Source organism: Setaria italica, chromosome III, assembly GCF_000263155.2.
Source record: "Setaria italica strain Yugu1 chromosome III, Setaria_italica_v2.0, whole genome shotgun sequence".
NCBI lineage: Eukaryota > Viridiplantae > Streptophyta > Magnoliopsida > Poales > Poaceae > Setaria > Setaria italica.
In genome coordinates, this window is record NC_028452.1 from 38,270,261 (window position 1) to 38,291,073 (window position 20,813).

The 20,813-nt window shown below is 48.8% G+C and overlaps 1 long non-coding RNA gene across 6 annotated transcripts in view; it reads left to right on the forward strand.

The window, feature by feature from the left end:
- Window positions 1–17,978, forward strand: part of LOC101772527 — a 20,491-nt gene extending 2,513 nt beyond the window's left edge. For 5 of the 6 annotated variants that reach the window (XR_001163574.3, XR_214931.4, XR_001163575.3 and 2 more), the window contains 3 exons: window positions 13,971–14,050; window positions 14,910–15,006; window positions 15,340–15,720. This is a non-coding gene — a long non-coding RNA (uncharacterized LOC101772527). Of the gene's footprint in view, window positions 1–13,970; window positions 14,051–14,909; window positions 15,007–15,339; window positions 15,721–17,959 lie in introns of those variants that run through there. The other variant, XR_002676713.1, reaches the window with a different exon arrangement.
- The last annotated feature ends 2,835 nt before the right edge of the window (window positions 17,979–20,813 follow it).

Here is a 20,813-nt window from a genome sequence, read left to right on the forward strand (position 1 = left end):
CCCATATTTTGGGGCATCCAAACGATAGAAAAACTCCAGAATAGGCATATTTTCATACATCGTAACCATAGAAAAACGACAGAATAGACATATTTTCAGACATCCTAACCATAGAAAAAGTCTTGGACGAGCAGGATGAAAAGACCTGTAAGTATAAAAGGGGGGTCCCACGAACGGTGTTAACAGGAGAAGAAAACGGTGCTTGTCCCGTCTATAGCGATCTCTCCAACCAAACAAAAAATAGGATCATCCCATCCCATTCAACCAAACAAGAAATGGGATCATCCCATCCCGAAAAATTGGAACGGGACCGTCCCGTTCTACATTGTCTCCCAACCAAACGCACCCTTAGCTTTCCAAACCTAAGTGATCAACCTCCAGACCGGTCCCGACCCCTGAGACCCGACCCCTCTCCGCTGGTCTCCAGTTCCGACCCCGCCGACCCCAACTCACCATCAGATCCTTCTAAGTCTTTCCCAACACGTCCTTTCTATCTGACCGGTGGATCCACGAGATCTTTTTCCCCCAGATCTTCCGCGACAGGCGCACTCGAGTTGCATGCCCGCTTCAGAGTTCCCTCGCCGCGTGGCTCAACTTCTCCAACGCCCGCCGCTCCGCCTCGTCTCTGGCCCGCGACCGAATGGATTCTCGCGCCCCCTTCCCCAATCGCAGCGGAAGCCCCTCTGCAACCTTTCTGCAGCACCTCGCCACCCGCGCCCATCATCACATCGCCAGATCCCGGCCGCAGAGCCCGATGTCGCCAGTCTTTTCCGTCACTTCGACACAGTTGCGCCGCCTGGTCTTCGCTACCCGACGATTTCTCCTCCGCCAACCCTGACCACGGCAGCGACAGCTCCTTTCCCCACCCTGTCAGAAGCCGCCCGACAATCTGTTGCTCCGCGCTCGCCCGCGCGCCCGTGACCGCCTGTCTTCTCACCTGTGCGCCCTCAATTCTAGCGCCGTTAACCCGGTCACTTCCATCAACTCTACCGCACGACGACGCTCGCCTCCGCCAAATCTCAACCACCGGCATACCCGCTCCTGCGTCGCCCTGACGCCAGAGCCCAATGACCGCTGGCGTCATCCCCGAAGTTTTGCTCCACCGTCCTCGTCGCTCAATCGCCGCCCAGGCAGAGCACTCCATTGCTTCTTCCCTGGCCTTCGCGCCCCTCCCCTTCTCACTCCCGCGCCGCTCCCTTTCTCACTCCTGCTTAGCTATAAAAGGGAATGCGCGAGCCCCGCCGGAGTTCCCTTCGCCATTGCTGCCTTTCCGCCTTTTCGCTTGCTCCCTGCTCGAGCTCCCAGCGCCACCCCACTAAGTTCCTGAGGAACTCTCCTCTCCGCTCCACTCCGTTTTCCCCAAGCCACCCAGCCGCTTGCTCCTCCGCGCTGCGTAAGAGCCTACTTGTGATCCACAAGCAAGCACCGCCGCCGCCGGAGTATTGCCGGACCTAGCCGCTGTTCAAAGCCTTAGCCCCTCCGCCCAAGTCTGCTTCTTCCCGACCCCAAGCGTTCCTTGCAAGAAGAAGGTAAGCTGCCGACCCCTGGTCCGCCTCGTCCGACCCTTGGTCCGCCTCGTCCGACCCCTGTCCGCTTCGCCCGACCCCTCTTATCCGCCCGACCCCGGTTCCATCTCGCCCGACCCTGTCTGTTCCGCCGACCCTTCTCCGCCTCGCCCGAGGACTCGGCTGAATCTTTTTTTTCAAACCAAGGGTGTATGTGTAAAACTTGGGGACCCTTCAATGTTGAGTCTGAGGATCCCTAGCACACCAAACCCTCTAGTTTAAGGGTCAGATCATAAGTTCCTTTCCTCCGACCCTTACCTCTTTATCTCCACCAGCTCCCTTGAACCTTCCCACCCTCCTGCTTTTTGTCGCGAGTTTCTGGGCTCAGACTTGCAAGTGTTACTGTTGAAATAACCGTCTATGCTAACTAATGCATTGCATTCGTGTAAAGCTGCGCCTCGCCGACGGCTTCTACGAGCTGCACCCGGTGCCAGAAGACGACGGTGTAGCTGAGCTCCTGCCCTCTGAAGCCGAAGCCGCCCCAGAAGTCGAGCAGTTCTCTTCCTCCTTGCTCGAAGGCAAGCCCCGGTTGCCTGAAAACCCTATGTTGTTTTACCAGACTTGCGCATGCCTTCTTTAGCATGCTTGTGCATTTACGTATAGGAGTTGTTTGGAACCCTAGATGCATGACTTAGCTCCAATGATCTGAACACTAGCGGTTGGATCGAGTAGATGCCTTGCTTAAATAGGAGACGGTAAAAGCCGAGTGATTCCCTGTCACTCGCGAGTTGTAGGAGTTGGATGTCTACCCTTCTGTTACAACTGTAAGGACGATGGACGGGGCAGGGTTTTGGGTAACACTTTGGTGGTCGGTTGATCGCACCGTCTATCTATGAAACTTGACTAAGGCCCGACAGTGGTGGTGTTCGTGATCAAGTGTTTGAAAGTACTAACCTCATACTTAGTATGGGATGAGGAAGCCTAGTACCGGATTGAACCTAGACATGAGCGGTCGCCCCATTGTTCTTGGAACGGAGTTTCCCCTACTGGATGTCGCACGTGGTGGCATGCGTGGTCACAGAACGGCAGAGGCCGGGTCTGTGGAACCTTGCACCAAAGGAAATGGGCCCGACACGGGTTAGCGGATTGATGGGGAAGGCCGACAAAGGAAGCGACCTCTGTGGTGCGCGGATGTTGTGAGGTTAGGTTCACCATGCATGGTTAAAGAACTCGAATCGATTCGTCTGCCTCTCACAGTTTGAGACTGCTTGATCGCTATGTCACCCTGAGTAAATGAGGAATCTGATGATGACATGGTTTTGTTGATATATACATATCTTGGTTGGTTCTATGATTGCTTAGAATAGGTTGCAAAACTTAGACCGGATAATGAACTTAGAGCCGGAGCTAAAACTTGAAAAAAGGGTTTTACTTAGTGCTTTTGGCAAACAAACCCCTCAGCCAAAGAGCCTTGCATGTCTAGAAGTGTGGAGTAGCTTTACTCCTGTCGGTTAAGTCTTGTTGAGCTTAGTAGCTCAGCCTTGTTGTGGCCTTTCTTTTCAGGTGAAGCCGCTGCTCCCGAGCCCTCCTCCGTTGGCACTTGGCCGCCCCAGCTCCCTCCGGGTTGGACGGTCGAGTGGGATCCCTCCTCGGATGGCGAGGAGAGGGATCAGTGATGTCCCGGCTGGCCTCGCCAGGGATGTCCGACCCCGACGTTATGCTTCCGCTAGGGGTTTTACCTTCTGTTGTTTTTCTTGAAACCTTGTAAAACTCTGATGTTTATTTCATGACCAAAATAATTGGTTAAGATGTTAACTCGGTGGACTTGTTGTATTCGCTGGAACCGCTCACCTTCGTGTGGGTTTGCTAAATGGTCCTGTTCAAGTGGTTAAATCGGAAGAAATCCGACGGCACTTTGTGTTTACTCGGTTTAGGCATGAGTGTCGCGTATTATGCGGCTAAATCATGTTTAACCAAGTAGATCTGAAGTGGATCCACCACAGCTGGTACCAGAGCCAGTTCAGCAATACAGAGAATACAACAAGCCCTAACACTTATTTGAAAAGATAAAAGTTGCAAGAAACTCTTTGAAAAATCTCGTACGATCGTTAAGGATGACCTTAGTGCGAGAGGCCCTAGGGGATTTTGGGGTTGTTTTAGGTGGCTAATATTGTTTGGTTATCTTGCTAACCCTTCCAGCACTTCGCCACATTTATCATACGTGTGCCGAGTTCCGCATCACGAGTATGCGGGGGTTGATAGGGAGTTCTATTCAAAGGACCCTATCATCGTGGTTGTTTTTCGCCCACGTCTATCATACGTGCGCAGGTTCCGTATGTGATCCATACGAAGGTTGGTACGGTTCGATTCCAACGAACCTATCAGCACGGTTGTTCGCCACGTCTATTATACGTGCGCTGATTACGCATCGCGAGTATGCGAAGGGTTATACGGTTCCATTCAAAGGGAACCTATTTCCACGGTTGAGTGTTGTCCATGCAGCCTTAAACGCATGGGTGTCGTTCCTATAGTGAGCGGTAATGTTTGGGAACGCTTTCGTGGGTGCTGGCACGAAAGGTTCGTATGGTGGTGTTTTCTGCAGGTACACTAACCGCGTTCGCTTAGGAGACGTTGCTAGAACCGACTAGCTATTATAGGGAGAGACGTACTTGTTGCCTTGCCACCGGCACTGACCGCGTAAGACCCAAGTTTGGGGCAGTTGTTTTGGTTAAGAGTGAGGTAGGCCGTGCATGCGACATAAACTAAAATCTGTAAAGTCACTCTCCTCAAAAGCAACCTTGCTCGGAAAAGCTCTTCTTCGGTTCTAAGGATTTCTAGTTCTTCCAGTTGTCCTCAGTTAAAAACCGAATGCTTCTCTATCCGACCCCTGACCTTTGGAGTCTATCTCACGTGGTTTTGGTTTCTTGGTTCCAGATGGCCGTCCCCAGACACGTTCTATTTGGAGCGGATGGTACCTTCCAGTCAACCTGTTTACACTTCGAGGGCTTCCCCGCGATTTTGTGGGACACCTTGAAATGGTTCGGGTACCAGTCCCCACCATTGTACGCCGAATGACTATACCTGGAGCAGGGCATCCAGACGTGCAACGTACAGGCAGTAGTACCTCCTCCTCCTGTGCGGCCCGACTGGCCCTCATTCGGGATATCAGCCTACGGTCTTGCTCCGGAGGACACCTGGGAGTCCGCCGCTCTTCAGCTCCTTACCCAGTTTTGTCAGCTGCATCCCCTGGAGGTCACACTAGACCCCATCGGCCTGTTCCCCGCCAGAAACCGGTTGGATCCGGCGTGGCTTGACCGCGTCAGAAATATCGAGGTGCTGGCCACCACCTACTCCATGGTCACCATCTCCACCAACATCAGGTGTATGACAGCCCTCTATCGGCTGATCGAGCTCCAAGGAAGGGCCATGACCATCCTTGCTCGGACCGCAGTGGATGCTCAAGGACACCTCCAGTCAGCCAGGAGAGACCTGGTAGGCCAAACCTATCAGCTTATCCAACGGAGCATTCAGATACATGACATGCAAGACAGAATCTTTGAGCTCGAAGGAGAAGTAGCCGACCTGGTGGACGGTATGATCGAGCTGTCAGAGGAGAAAATGGAAGTGGAAATGGAGCTAGCGGTTGCCAATGCTCACCTGGACGAGCATCAAGCTGAGCTCGACGATATGCACGCCCTCCATATGCAACTAGAAGCTCAAGAGGACCCCGAGGAGGATGAGGGAGCGTCCAGTATGGACATTGAAGAAGACGGCGCCCCTTCTCCTACTCATAGTGTTCATTTGTAGATGAAGAGTTGCAAGGGACTCATTCTTTTGTTGTACTCCTCGGCAGCCTAAATTTTGGAAAGAATTGTAATAGGTTAGCATTGAGTTGAGTACTCCCTGTGTTTGGAACACCGCTGTAAATGAAGTCAATTCCTGAGTCTGGCCTTTAACTCTTGCAAAGTGTTGGAATGTTAGACTAAGTGAGTTGTGCCGCGACCACACACGCTGTTTTCTGTGGGTCTGTTCAAGTTGGCCGACCCTGGTTTGCAAGATCGGATGCGCCGACCCCTCGAGGCAGTTCTCTGCTTCGCCCAACCTTTCAGGGAAGTCTCCGCCTCGCCCGACCCCTTTTTAGTGTGGATCGTTGCCGACCCTTTTTCGCGGAAGGATCGCCTAGCCCGACCCCGTGGCTTAAGTTTGGATTCCAGGAGTCTAGGTAGGGTATGGTTCGCCCGAAGTTGAGTACAAGGCTAAGATAAACACTAACTAACATGATGATGAGAAGAGTGTATCTCCCTTATAAGGACGTGTGTTGCATTATTAGCAAGAGTTGTATTGGAGAATTTAACTTATGCGTTCCATCTGTTGGAGTACTTCTAAGTTTTGGAATTTAATGGAACGTTAACTCTTGCAGATGGCGCATCACACTAGATCTGGTTTGGTGCCCGGCAGCAGCGAGCAGAGACAGGATCTTCCCCCAACCCCGCCCTCGTCTCCACTGGAGGCAATTTTAGCAGCTCAAACCGAGCTGCTGAGGCATCTTGTACAAGGACAACAGGAGCAGCCCCATGGTGGAAGGGCTCAGCAGCAGCCACATGTTGCTCGCTATGAGGACTTTTTGGGGACGCAGCCCCCTTTGTTTCAGAAGACACAAGAACCGCTCGACGCCAACGCTGGGTTCGTACGATCGAATCCAAGTTCGAGCTTCTCACCGCCCCGTGCCCCGACCATAACAAGGCTCGGTTCGCAACTCAACAGCTGCGTGGCTCCGCACGGCTCTGGTGGGACCACTACCATGCCATGTTGCCGGCTGGCCATGTGGTCAGCTGGAACGAGTTCAAGACCGCGTTTAAAGCGCATCACATCCTGGAAGGTCTCCTGGAGCGCAAGCTCAACGAGTTCCTAGCTCTTACCCAGGGAACCCGAGATGTCCTGCACTACGCCCAAGCTTTCAACGATCTGTGCCGTTATGCCGGCTATCATGCTGACACAGACGAGAAGAAGCGGGACAGATTCCGTCGAGGATTGAGCTTGGAGCTCAGAGAAAGGTTGAACCCCATCAAGGTGGACACCTACAACAAGTTGGTCAATCTGGCCATCTCTCAAGAGGATTGCATGCAGGCTCTCAAAGCCGACCAGAAGAGGAAGGCCTCCGTGGCATTTCCGAGCCAGCCAACCCGAAGGTTCAGGATGGTTCCTCCACAAGCGCCCAGCCGACCCCAGCAGTCGGGAAGGTGGATTGCCCGACCCCCACCAGCAGCAGCGCCCCGTTTTTCCGGCTTCCAACCACAGGCGCCCCAGCCGACCCCACCAGCACCACCCTGCCCTGCAACTAGTAGCCGCTGCTTCACCTGCGGCAATGAAGGGCATTTTGCTAAGGACTGCCCCAGGAATAGGAATCAGCAGCAAGGCCAGAACCCCATGGCAAACAGAGGAAGAAGGCCCAAGGTGCAAGTTCGACAAGGCCGGCTCAACTACACCAGCTTGACCGAACTCCCCGAAGGTGCGCCAGTAATGACGGGTACTTTCCTTGTCTTAAATCAAGCTGTTGTTGTGTTGTTTGATTCGGGAGCCTCTCATAGCTTTATCGGGGGTAAGGCTAGAGAAAGATGTGAGCTGGATGTCGGTCACACTAAGGAATCCTATGTGATCGCCACTCCGGGAGGGAAGATAGCCTCGGATCAGATCGTTACTCTTGTACCTCTCCAACTAGGCCCAACTCTTTTCAAGGAGAATCTTATCATCCTTGACCTAGAAGGAATAGATATCATCCTCAGGATGGATTGGATGGCCAGACACCAAGTGGTTCTAGATACAGCTGCCCAAACTCTCCACATCAACTCACCCTTCCATGGCAGTTCTACCCTATCCTTGAAACATCCTAAGTCCGCACTCCCTTGTGCGTACCCTCTATCGGAAGCCCGACTAGAAAGCCTCCCTGTTGTCTGTGAGTACCCTGACGTGTTCCCCGAAGACTTGCCTGGCATGCCACCTGATAGAGAGGTGGAGTTTTCCATAGAGTTGATCCCCGGCACCGCACCGATATCCAAGAGACCCTATCGGATGCCACCTGCTGAGTTGGCTGAGTTGAAGACCCAGTTGCATGATCTGTTAGAAAAAGGCTTCATCCGACCCAGCACATCACCTTGGGGTTGCCCCGCCCTGTTTGTGAAGAAGAAGGATGGCAGTCTCCGCATGTGTGTGGACTACCGACCCCTCAATGCGGTGACCGTCAAGAACAAGTACCCACTTCCACGCATTGATGTCTTGTTTGATCAGTTAGCTGGAGCAAAAGTGTTCTCCAAGATCGATCTTCGTTCGGGTTATCACCAAATCAAGATCCGACCCTGCGACATACCCAAGACAGCCTTCTCCACAAGGTATGGACTATACGAGTACCTGGTCATGTCCTTTGGACTCACCAATGCACCCGCCTATTTCATGTACCTCATGAACTCGGTGTTCATGCTCGAGATGGACAAGTTTGTTGTGGTGTTCATTGATGATATCCTCGTGTACTCGAAGAGCGAAGAAAAACATGCCGATCATCTTCATGTAGTTCTCCAACGGCTGAGAGATCACCAACTCTATGCCAAGTTCTCCAAGTGTGAGTTTTGGTTAGATAGTGTCAAGTTTTTGGGACACACTATCTCTAAGGATGGTATAGCCGTCGACCCCAGTAAGGTACAGGAAGTCATGGAATGGAAGCCTCCTGCCTCAGTGCACCAGATTAGAAGTTTCCTTGGACTGGCAGGCTACTATCGGCACTTCATACCGGATTTCTTTAAGACAGCTAAGCCGATGACAGAGTTGTTGAAGAAAGAGGTCAGGTTCGTGTGGAGCGACAAGTGCAAAGAAGCCTTCAAGACCCTGAAGCACTGGCTGACCACAGCCCCAGTTTTGGCTCAGCCCGACCCTTCTAGGCCGTTTGACGTGTACTATGACGCCTCTAGCACTGGACTTGGGTGTGTTCTTATGCAAGACAACTGAGTCATTGCCTATACCTCACGGGCATTACGACCTCATGAGCTGAACTACCCGACCCATGATCTTGAGTTGGCAGCAGTGATCCATGCCTTAAAGATATGGAGACACTATCTGATGGGCACCCACTGCAACATCTACACCGACCACAAGAGCCTCAAGTACATCTTCACTCAAGCCGACCTCAACATGCGCCAAAGAAGATGGTTAGAGTTGATAAAAGACTATGACTTGGAAGTTCACTATCATCCCAGCAAGGCCAATGTGGTGGCCGATACTCTTAGTCGCAAGAACTGTTGCAATTGCTTGTCGGCAACAACTTTCACCGAGACTCCGTGTCATGAGATGGGGAAACTTAATTTAGAAATTGTTCCCCATGGAACCCTCGGCCACATCACCCTTGACTCAGTTTTGGAAGACCAAATACGGTCAGTACAAGTGGAGGATGAGGAAGTAAAGCGGATCATCAGGAAGATCTCATTGAAGGATGAAGGGTATAAGCATTTTCGACAGGATGAGACTGGGAAGGTGTATTATGGAAACTGACTAGTTGTACCAGCCGACCCCAACCTTAAGACGCAGATCTTAGATGAAGCTCATCTCTCCAAGTTCTCAATCCATCCTGGCAGCAATAAGATGTACCATGATCTCCGCCAAAACTTTTGGTGGAGTGGAATGAAGCCGGAAATTGCCCGTTATGTTTCAGAATGTGATACCTGTCAACGTGTCAAAGCCAGCCATCTAAAGGTAGCGGGTACCCTGCAGCCCCTACCTATTCCCTCTTGGAAATGGGAAGACATCAGCATGGACTTCATAGTTGGACTGCCCCTTACATCACAGCGACATGACTCCATCTGGGTTATAGTGGACCGCCTGACCAAGACCGCCCACTTCCTTCCTGTCCGCACCACCCACACAGTCAAACAGTATGCAGAGTTGTACCTCGACCGCATAGTTTCCCTACACGGTGTACCCAAGACCATCATCTCTGATCGAGGAGTTCAGTTTGTGGCACGCTTTTGGGAACAGCTACAAGCATCCATGGGCACCAAGCTCATCCGTAGCTCAACATATCATCCTCAAACCGATGGTCAAACCGAAAGAGTCAATCAGATCCTTGAAGACATGTTGAGAGCTTGTGTCATCCATTATGACAAAAATTGGGACAAGTGCTTGCCCTTGGCAGAATTCTCCTACAACAACAGCTACCAGACCAGTTTGAAGATGGCACCGTTTGAAGCCTTATATGGCCGGAGATGTCGGACACCATTGAACTAGTCCCAAGCAGGAGAAAGACAGATCTATGGCCCTGACTTAGTGGCAGAAGCCGAAGAGCAAGTAAGGGTAATTCAAGCAAATCTCAAAGCTGCCCAATCTCGACAAAAGAGTTATTCCGGCAGGCGAAGAAGGCCCCTACAGTTTGATATTGGTGACCATGTGTATCTTCGAGTCTCCCCGACCAAGGAGTGCAACGGTTTGGAGCGAAAGGCAAGTTGGCTCCCTGCTACATTGGCCCTTATGAGATTATGGAGATCTGTGGACCCGTGGCTTACCGGATCCAACTCCCAGAACAGCTATCGGCCATACACGATGTCTTCCACGTGTCTCAACTGAAGAAATGTGTCCAAGTTCCAACCGAGATCTTAGAGCAAGATCAGCTTCAGATCGAGCCCGACCTAACCTACACCGAGTACCCAGACCGGGTTCTTGACCAGAAAGAGAGGCATACCCAGCGCCAAATGGTCAGAATGTACAAGATCCTCTGGAGGAACCACATGGAGGATGAAGCAACATGGGAAATAGACGAGTATCTGAACAAGCACTTCCCAGGTTTTCTGTCTCGTCAAGGAGGTAAGAACGGCACACCCTACTTTTAAACCTGAATCTCGGGACGAGATTCTTTTTAAGAGGGGTAGGCTGTGACGACCGACCCCAAATCTTCCAAGTTAATCCTAATCCGAGCCCCTGATCACCTGCCTTAGCTTTCCAAGCCTAAGTGATCAACCTCCAGACCGGTCCCGACCCCTGAGACCCGACCCCTCTCCGCTGGTCTCCAGTTCCGACCCCGCCGACCCCAACTCACCGTCGGATCCTTCTAAGTCTTTCCCAACACGTCCTTTCTATCTGACCGGTGGACCCACGAGATCTTTTTCCCCAGATCTTTCGCAACAGGCACACTCGAGTTGCATGCCCGCTTCAGAGTTTCCCCGCTGCGTGGCTCAACTTCTCCGACGCCCACCGCTCCGCCTCGTCTCTGGCCCGCGACCGAATGGATTCTCGCGCCCCCTTCCCCAATCGCAGCGGAAGCCCCTCTGCAATCTTTCTGCAGCACCTCGCCACCCGCGCCCATCATCACATCGCCAGATCCCGGCCGCAGAGCCCGATGTCGCCCGTCTTTTCCGTCACTTCGACACAGTTGCGCCGCCTGGTCTTCGCTACCCGACGATTCCTCCTCCACCAACCCTGACCACGGCAGCGACAGCTCCTTTCCCCGCCCTGTCAGAAGCCGCCCGACAATCTGTTGCTCCACGCTCGCCCGCGCGCCCGCGGCCGCCTGTCTTCTCACCTGTGCGCCCTCAATTCTAGCGTCGTTAACCCGGTCACTTCCATCAACTCTACCGCACAACCACCGGCATACCCGCTCCTGCGCCGCCCTAACGCCAGAGCCCAATGACCGCTAGCGTCATCCCCGAAATCCTGCTCCACCGCCCACGTCGCTCAATCGCCGCCCAGGCAGAGCACTCCATTGCTTCTTCCCCGGCCTTCGCGCCCCTCCCCTTCTCACTCCCGCACCGCTCCCTTTCTCACTCCTGCGTAGCTATAAAAGGGAATGTGCGAGCCCCGCCGGAGTTCCCTTCGCCATTGCTGCCTCTCCGCCTTTTCGCATGCTCCCTGCTCGAGCTCCCAGTGCCACCCCACTAAGTTCCTGAGGAACTCTCCTCTTCGCTCCACTCCATTTTCCCCAAGCCACCCAGCCGCTTGCTCCTCCGCGCTGCGTAAGAGCCTACTTGTGATCCACAAGCAAGCACCGCCGCCGCCGGAGTACTGCCGGACCTAGCCGCTGTTCAAAGCCTTAGCCCCTCCGCCCAAGTCTGCTTCTTCCTGACCCCAAGCGTTCCTTGCAAGAAGAAGGTAAGCTGCCGACCCCTGGTCCGCCTCGTCCGACCCTTGGTCCGCCTCGTCCGACCCCTCTTATCCGCCCGACCCCGATTCCGTCTCGCCCGACCCTGTCTGTTCCGCCGACCCTTCTCCACCTCGCCCGAGGACTCGGCTGAATCTTTTTTTTCAAACCAAGGGTGTATATGTAAAACTTGGGGACCCTTCAACGTTGAGTCTGAGGATCCCTAGCACACCAAACCCTCTAGTTTAAGGGTCAGATCATAAGTTCCTTTCCTCCGACCCTTACCTCTTGATCTCCACCAGCTCCCTTGAACCTTCCCACCCTCCTGCTTTTTGTCATGAGTTTCTGGGCTCAGACTTGCAAGTGTTACTGTTGAAATAACCGTCTATGCTAACTAATGCATTGCATTCGTGTAGAGCTGCGCCTCGCCGACGGCTTCTACGAGCTGCACCCGACGCCAGAAGACGACGGTGTAGCTGAGCTCCTGCCCTCTGAAGCTGAAGCCGCCCCAGAAGTCGAGCAGTTCTCTTCCTCCTTGCTCGTAGGCAAGCCCCGGTTGCATGAAAACCCTGTGTTGTTTTACCAGACTTGCGCATGCCTTCTTTAGCATGCTTGTGCATTTACGTATAGGAGTTGTTTGGAACCCTAAATGCATGACTTAGCTCCCATGATCTGAACACTAGCGGTTGGATCGAGTAGATGCCTTGCTTAAATAGGAGACGGTAAAAGCCGAGTGATTCCCTGTCACTCGCGAGTTGTAGGAGTTGGATGTCTACCCTTCTGTTACAACTGTAAGGACGATGGACGGGGCAGGGTTTTGGATAACTCTTTGGTGGTCGGTTGATCGCCCCGTCTATCTATGAAACTTGACTAAGGCCCGACAGTGGTGGTGTTCGTGATCAAGTGTTTGAAAGTACTAACCTCATACTTAGTATGGGATGAGGAAGCCTAGTACCGGATTGAACCTAGACGTGAGCGGTCGCCCCATTGTTCTTGGAACGGAGTTTCCCCTACTGGATGTCGCACGTGGTGGCATGCGTGATCATAGAACGGCAGAGGCCGGGTCTGTGGAACCTTGCACCAAAGGAAATGGGCCCGACACGGGTTAGGGGATTGATGGGGAAGGCCGACAAAGGAAGCGACCTCCGTGGTGCGCGGATGTCGTGAGGTTAGGTTCACCATGCATGGTTAAAGAACTCAAATCGATTTGTCTGGCTCTCACAGTTTGAGACTGCTTGATCGCTATGTCACCCTGAGTAAATGAGGAATCTGATGATGACATGGTTTTGTTGATATATACATATCTTGGTTGGTTCTATGATTGCTTAGAATAGGTTGCAAAACTTAGACCGGATAATGAACTTAGAGCCGGAGCTAAAACTTGAAAAAAGGGTTTTACTTAGTGCTTTTGTCAAACAAACCCCTCAGCCAAAGAGCCTTGCATGTCTAGAAGTGTGGAGTAGCTTTACTCCTGTCGGTTAAGTCTTGTTGAGCTTAGTAGCTCAGCCTTGTTGTCGCCTTTCTTTTCAGGTGAAGCCGCTGCTCCCGAGCCCTCCTCCGTTGGCACTTGGCCGCCCCAGCTCCCTCCGGGTTGGACGGTCGAGTGGGATCCCTCCTCGGATGGCGAGGAGAGGGATCAGTGATGTCCCGGCTGGCCTCGCCAGGGATGTCCGACCCCGACGTTATGCTTCCGCTAGGGGTTTTACCTTCTGTTGTTTTTCTTGAAACCTTGTAAAACTTTGATGTTTATTTCATAACCAAAATAATTGGTTAAGATGTTAACTCGGTGGACTTGTTGTATTCGCTGGAACCGCTCACCTTCGTGTGGGTTTGCTAAATGGTCCTGTTCAAGTGGTTAAATCGGAAGAAATCCGACGGCACTTCGTGTTTACTCGGTTTAGGCATGAGTGTCGCGTATTATGCGGCTAAATCATGTTTAACCAAGTAGATCCGAAGTGGATCCACCACACAAAGCCTACTACTGACAAATCCGTAGTTGTCATGGTAAATACTAGCATGAATATTGTATTTTCTTTCAGGATGGATGTCGTACCTGACAAATGATCGAAACTGTAGCACGTGTATTAGCAGAGTTTTCCTTATGTTGGCTAACCATTATTGTTGATCTTTATTATTTATTAGATTTTAAGAACAGCTAATGTCCCAAGGGTTAGCCATTATCATGTACCTGTGATTGTTGAAATAAACTTTTAATATTGAAAAAGGTAGGATTACTGTTGTGCTGTTTTGTTTACCCTTCTTTAAAACTTCCTTGAAACCATACTCCGCTTTGTTTCTTTGTTGAAAATAAAATCTCATATGATGAATAATGTTTCCTACTATTCATGCTACAGCTTATGAGAGTGTATGGTGCGCTGATGTGGTCTCTTGGAAAAGTGCTAAATACTCCTGAGGTTGTGCGTGTGTACAATGGGTAATTACTTATGGCTATTCTTTGTTACTTTATGGTTCGGTGCAATTCTGGAGGTTGCACCAGTCTTATACACTTGTGATAAAAAAAATGCATGCTGATGGAGATCCAAAATATATGTTTGATTTGCATTGGGATTTAGCTCACCTTGGAGCTGTCAGCAGTTGATTATTGAAGTATAAATGACATGTCTGAATCATACAAATGAATTTGTTATTGTTACATTAACTGGATTCTCACAAATATCCTGATGGTTCTTTCTTTTGTTAGCACTGCACCAGTCAATAGCTAGAATTAAAACAAGTTCATGTCTGATGCGAAGTTTCACACTCCTTTAGTTATGATTCTTCTATTTATGGCATGCCTGCAAAATATATTCTGTGGCTAGCATTAGCATATATCTTTGACCTATCACTTCGCATTCAATTTATGTGGATGGTGACTTAGGTTGCTTTATGACCTTGATTGGCTAGAAGAACAGATTCTAACGTCCACAATATTGCCATCTCTCCTTTTATTGAGGACTGTTGATCCAATTCTCACTTGTCACATTCACAGCTACATCAAGATCATTATAGGATGCCCGATTTAGTAGCCTTTGAATCTGTTTCCAGTTTCTGGGGCTAACAATCTTGATTTTTGGTCCAGTTTCCAGGGTTAACGATCAATGTTTTTTGGTCAGGCAGTAAAGAATTACTATCTGTCTATCTTTTCCTTGCTGCTCAACAGTTGAATCCTGGTTGTCTTCAAATAGAATTTCATAATGTTAGTCAGGAGCATATCTCATTATTGTTTGTGTGTATTTTGCATACTCGAATGTTTCACTTCGTATGGAATGATAATGATCTTCTCTTCATTTCAGCTGGATGTAGGGTGTCAACGAAATACGATACAACTTTCTGGCTGGTTTTGCGGCGGGGCTGTAAAATTTAATTTGCAACTTGAAGGGTACAAACAAGGTAGGCCTATGTGATTTATAAAGTTCAAGTTTCTTGCACATTTATCATGTGAGGTCTATGGTAGGTCAAGTACTACCCATGTTTTCAAGTATTTTTTTTCTATCCAAGGGTTCCTGATAGATTTCTTCATATGCCATTATGTGAGGCTATGTATGAGACAGTGTGTTGGTTTATAGATGCAACATGCAAGTGAATCATGTTGGTTTTGAAGCTGCAGCTTTGGTTAGCAGTTAGAATAAATGTGATCTTCTAAATTCTGTTGGTAATTTGCCATTTTCCTAATATTCATGTTTGAGGTTGATGGTTCAGAACTTAAACAGATTCTTTTTGCAGGGTTATACTAGCAGTGAACAGCCCATATGTGGTTGGGGGCAACCATTACGGCGTCGTCGTCTCCATCAAGGTTCAGTCACTTGCGGTAGCACATGTGTAACAGCTGCCATTTTGGTCATTTAAAGTGACTTGGATGAATTAGAAGTGATTCAAGAAGAAAAGGAAAAGAAATTAGCAAAAAAAAAATCAAATTCGGGTCAAATTTGACCGAAATTTGAATTTTGAATTTGAAATTCAGAAAAATTCGGCAAAAATGTGGATTATAAGTGTAAGAGTAACTAGAACTGAAGGATCAAGAATTTGGAATAGAACTGGTCCAAATTATCTCAAAGGAATTAAAGAAGGGAAAAAGAAAACTGAAGTTACTGTTCCTCGTCTGAAAATAGAATTTCAGAAAAACAGCCTCAGAGTCCATTTTGGAAATTGATTTCTGAAGAATTTTTCAAATAAGTGAATCAGGACAACTATACCATGTTGAAGTATGAACTTTGGACTACAAGATTTGGGTGTTGTTGGCCAGGAACATGGAAGGGAACAATTTCGAAATCTAGCTCAAAGTCAGCACATTGTCACAATTGACTGTCACCATGAAAATGGTTAAGTCTGAAACCAGCAGTATAGGGTCGATTTTGGACTCAAATTCAGAGCAATGTAGATCAAAAGGTGTGCGTGTTCATGAGCAAAATAGAACCTTGGGATGTTGTAGAACACATTTGGGAAGAAGTTGGACTTAAAGGAGGGGAATTGGACCACTAAACTCGATCACAAAGTGAGATAAGTGGCACTGTCAGTTAACTGACGAACTGAACTTGGAGTTCAGTGAAATTCAGTTGGAACCGAGAAAAGAATCCAAATTGCACTGAGCTTGATGTTTATCTCGGGGTAGAGTTAAAATAATAGTTGGAGGATTCAAGTTTATCTCCAACTTTGTTTAAGCAACTTGGAGACCGTCGGATTTGGAATCGACCGTGATAGAGCTCTGAAGTTTTGGGCGTTAAAAGAAAAGGGGGGGAGGCGATGACAGAGCAGCTGGACGTGTCGCCGCCGCCATCGTCGGTCGCTCGCCAGCGCAGATAGCTAGGCCACCTCCTCACCACGCAAGCCTATGAGTAGGCCACGGTGTCGCCCATGCGCGTGGTAAACGGTTCGTATATTTACCGCTCCCGCGCCGCCGTTTCACCGCCGCTCTTTTTACCGCCACCAGCGCCTCTGTCTCCGTTGCCGCCGCCGAGCAAAATTCCACCGCCACGCCTCACCTCCCATCGATTCCTCTCGCCCACTCCTCCACAGACACCCCAGCTACACCCCAGCCAAGTTGTTGTCCAACATCCATGCCGGAGTAACCGTGCTCGCCGTTGTTTCTGTCCGCCGTCGCCGCACCTCCTGCTCACGGTGAGCACCCTCTTGCCGCTCCTCTCTGTCTATGTGGGTAGTCGTAGGTGAGTTCTCGGGGTACTAGGAAGCTGTAGCAGTAGTCGTCGGGGTAAGTTAAGCCGTCGACGTGCGTAGCCGCGACCGGTCGTAGGCGCCGCCGCCCGCCGCCGTGGAGGGAGTGGCTCCGGCCATCTCCCGAGGAGCTGTCGCCGCGCACGGATGCGTAAGGGCACAGAGATGCTTTCCCGACCTAGCCCCGTCGCCGGTAGGGCGCCGGCTGGCGAGTCGCGCCGCCCCCTGTTACGCGCGCGTTTTGGCGGGAGGAGGAAGAAGCTCCTGGGCGCTCGGGCCCGCATGGCAGAGAGAGCAAGGAGAGGAGGGGGAGAAGGAGGCCGGGCGCGCGGGCGTCTGTGGGCCGGCGCGTCGGAGGCCCAAGGAGCTGACGCGGTCGGCCGTAAAGGGAAAAAGGCCGGAGGCCCAGTGGAAGCAGGCCGCGTTCGCGTGAGAAAGGAGAAAAAGGAAAAAGGCCGTTGGGCCGGTGTCGGGCCGGAGAAGGGGAAAGAAAAAGAAAAACGGCCCACGGGGCCCGTTAGGGGGAGAAAGGGGCCGGCTGGTAGGGGGAACAGGAGAAAGGTGGGGTCCGCGCCGTGGGGCCCAGTGCGCATGAGAGGGGGTAGAGTTGGGCTGAATAAGAAAAGTTTTTCCGGGTGTTTTTTGGGAAAATTAGATTTCCTTTAAGTAAGTAATTAGTTTAAATTCGTTTTACACCATTTAAATCACAGAAATTTCTAGGAGTGTCCAAAATTAGTGAAACCAATTTTGTTAGGCTTGTTTTATTTTCCTTTATGCATTAAAATTTTTACACTCTAGAAAAATAATAAAAATTCGGGTATTTATTTAATGCCTTCCTTTTAAGGTAATTAAATAAATACTTAATAATTATAAAATGTATAAAATATGAATAACATTTTCTTAGTCCCAAATTATTCTTAACTCATAGGAAATTAGGTTTTCAAGTTAGAAAATAATTATAACTTTTTCTAAAAATAAAAGAAAAAGCCTTAAGGGGTTAAGTAAGAAAAATAAAATTGTGGGTTAATCTTTTGGGTTTATGTGTGTTGGCTTGCAACTTTATCATGATAAGTTGTATAGTCCTTGTTGGCTTGCAACTTTATCATGAAGGAAAGTTGTATAGTCTTTTATTCAAAATTTTGCATTTCTAACCCCTGCATGTATTGTGCTATAGATCCCGAAGCACCAGAAGGAGAATATTTGGAATTTTCAGAAGGACCTTCGGAGTTCGAAGAAGTTTTTGAGTTAGTCCCCTGTGAAGCCAACCCGTCAGAGAATACTAACTTTTTAAGCGAACAAGGCAAGCCCCGGTGCATTTATACCTATCTATTTTGGAGTCGTTATTTCATGTGTCTAATTATCAGTTATTTGCTTTATGCATGCACTAAGTCTAGGAGTTGCTTGAAACCTATTCTTGTGTATGATCATGCCTTGTTTTAAGGACATCTTTGCCACTTGTTCAAACCTGAGAAGATACCCAAGTCTAGAATTGCTTACTTGCTTACATACTGGGTTTACCAACCTTAAGGAAAACTCTTGAGTCATACATGTTGCTTATGGAAATAACTTGGAAAGCTGAAAAGCGGACAAAAGCTAGAGATGTAGTTCTGTCTGCTAGATTAATTTGGTTAAGGCCCGATTCGTTGTCTTAACCTTTGATCAAGTGATAAGCATCTGATCACTTACTGGGTATGGGACCAGTAAAGCCCAGTAGATTAGTAAACTCTATGATCGGGAATACTTCGTACCCGCGCTTGACGTGCTGGAGATTGGCAGGGGTGTAGCCTGAAACTCACATGGTGATCGGGCCAGACGTGGGGTCCCATGTAGGGGTGCATCCCTGGGTCCGGGTAGTCGTATTCCTAATCATTGATTTTGCTAATCGAGAGGTTGTTATGTACGACCTCGACAGTCGTATAAAGCTGGTGATCAGGGTACTCTCCTGCAGGATGTAACTAGATCCGGATCACCGCAATTCTCGGTTATGAATGCACTTGATCACTGTTGAGCATCGTAGTATCAATTCATGCAATACATATACCTTTGGTTGACATTTGATGTATGACTTAACATCTATGGTTGTTTTTACTTTCTGCTCATCATTTAGAATGGTTAGGTAATGACTTAACCCAAATAAAAGATAAAACTAAGGCATCACTTGTAGTAAGCCTTTCGGCAAAAGTTGCATTAGCCAAGTACACCAAAAAGCTATCATATACATCCCAAGAAAACTATTATATTGGTTAGTCGGGTAAGACTTGCTGAGTACCCCGTACTCAGGGTTTTCCCCTTGTGGCTATCTTTCAGAAGCTCCGCAGGAGTCTACAGAAGAGGAAACCCCGAAGCCCTAGGGTATTGTCCTGAGTCTCACAATACCCCTAGAGAAGAAGTTTTACATGCACATCTTCTCCTAAACTGTTTATGTTTAAAGTCTTAGAACTCTGTCTAACCCTGCACCGCTAAGTTTGTTTCAATCTATGTTCTGTAATAACTCGTACCTTTTATATGTATGTAAAAATGTAATGTTTGTTGATGTTATCCCATCGCGGATACTATCCTGATGTATGGCTATGAGACACGTCGTGGATTTTTCGAGAAGTCCTAGGGACACTCGACGGACTACCGGACTTATGCTGTTTTATGTGCGTTTCGGATAATTGCTGTTCCGACAGCGATTAGGCGCACTTAAACCAGCTTAAGTTGGGCGGTTCCGCCACAGCATGTCAAGTAGCTTCAATGCTAGATTTCTTATGACAGTTACAATTTACTTGTGCATTTCGTAAAGATTTCTGAAACTTGTAGTTTTATGAGCATGCCCCTGTGATAAGTACAGCCATGATGGTTGCACATTGGTAGATGTCATGTGTTTTCTAATTTTGCAACTGAAAATGGTAGAAAGACACCTGATCTTCATATTTAGCGATGTCTGACTAAAGAATTGCTGTTTGTGTGTCATGTTTATGGTTGAAGCTATCAGGAGATTTTTTACTAACTCAAGCTATGCTGGTCACTTTGTGCCAGGCAGCGGATGCTTGGACATGGAGCTGGTCGCGTGTGATTCTTGTGATTCTTATACGGCTCTCCGCTTTGTCATCCATGTGATTCTGTTTAGTGGAACCATGTCTTGTTACATTACATCTGATATTATTTCTTTGTCGGATCTGGAGCACTCTTGAAGATCATTTTAATTAATTCCAAAGGATTATGACATTGGTGTGAGCAAAAGGATCAATACAATAGTTGCTTTGCTGAATGTGTTGTGCACTGTAAATCATTTGTTGTCCGTAGCAACGCACGGGCACGATCCTAGTAGGAGGGCTAAAGTTTAGCCCATACGTGTGTTTGATGGGCTCAACATGAACTAATCAAGGGCTAATTAGGGCTATTAGACTCTAAGAGCATCTCCAGCAGTCCTCCAATAAATATTTCCCAATAACTAGTTAATAGGGATATCCCAATATCACTTTCACCGTTATTGGGAGAGTTGCTTTTTCAGTCTTCAAATAATCTCATCCCAATCCAACTACTGTATCAGGAGAGTCACAACTTCTCCTTTATTTAGGGAGAGTTGGGATAAATTATTGGATTGTCCCAATATTATTGGGAAAAGGGAAAATTAAAGGGAGACTATTGGAGCACTATTTTTTTATCAACTCTCCTAATATGGTAGTTGGATGGGGAAAGGGAGACTGTTGGAGATCCTATAACCACCAATTAGTCTTTATTTGTTAGATTAACAATTAGCTCATATTTAATCCTTCTATTTGGCATCCAAAACAGAAGGCTAAAGTTTAACCCCTGATCAAACACGCCCTAAGTATACGTGTGGTTGAATTGCAGTTCAACTAATTAATGGTATGCTTTCTCTTTTTGTTTCTTCTTGCACAATTTTTTGTTCGTCTTTAACATTTGCATGATGGTAGAAGATGATAAGAAGTATCCATTTAAAGTTTTAGATGGATTTTTGATGCACATTTAGAGGTGCATCCACAGGTCTGGAGCACGGTAGCACCCCGCGGGAGCACTTC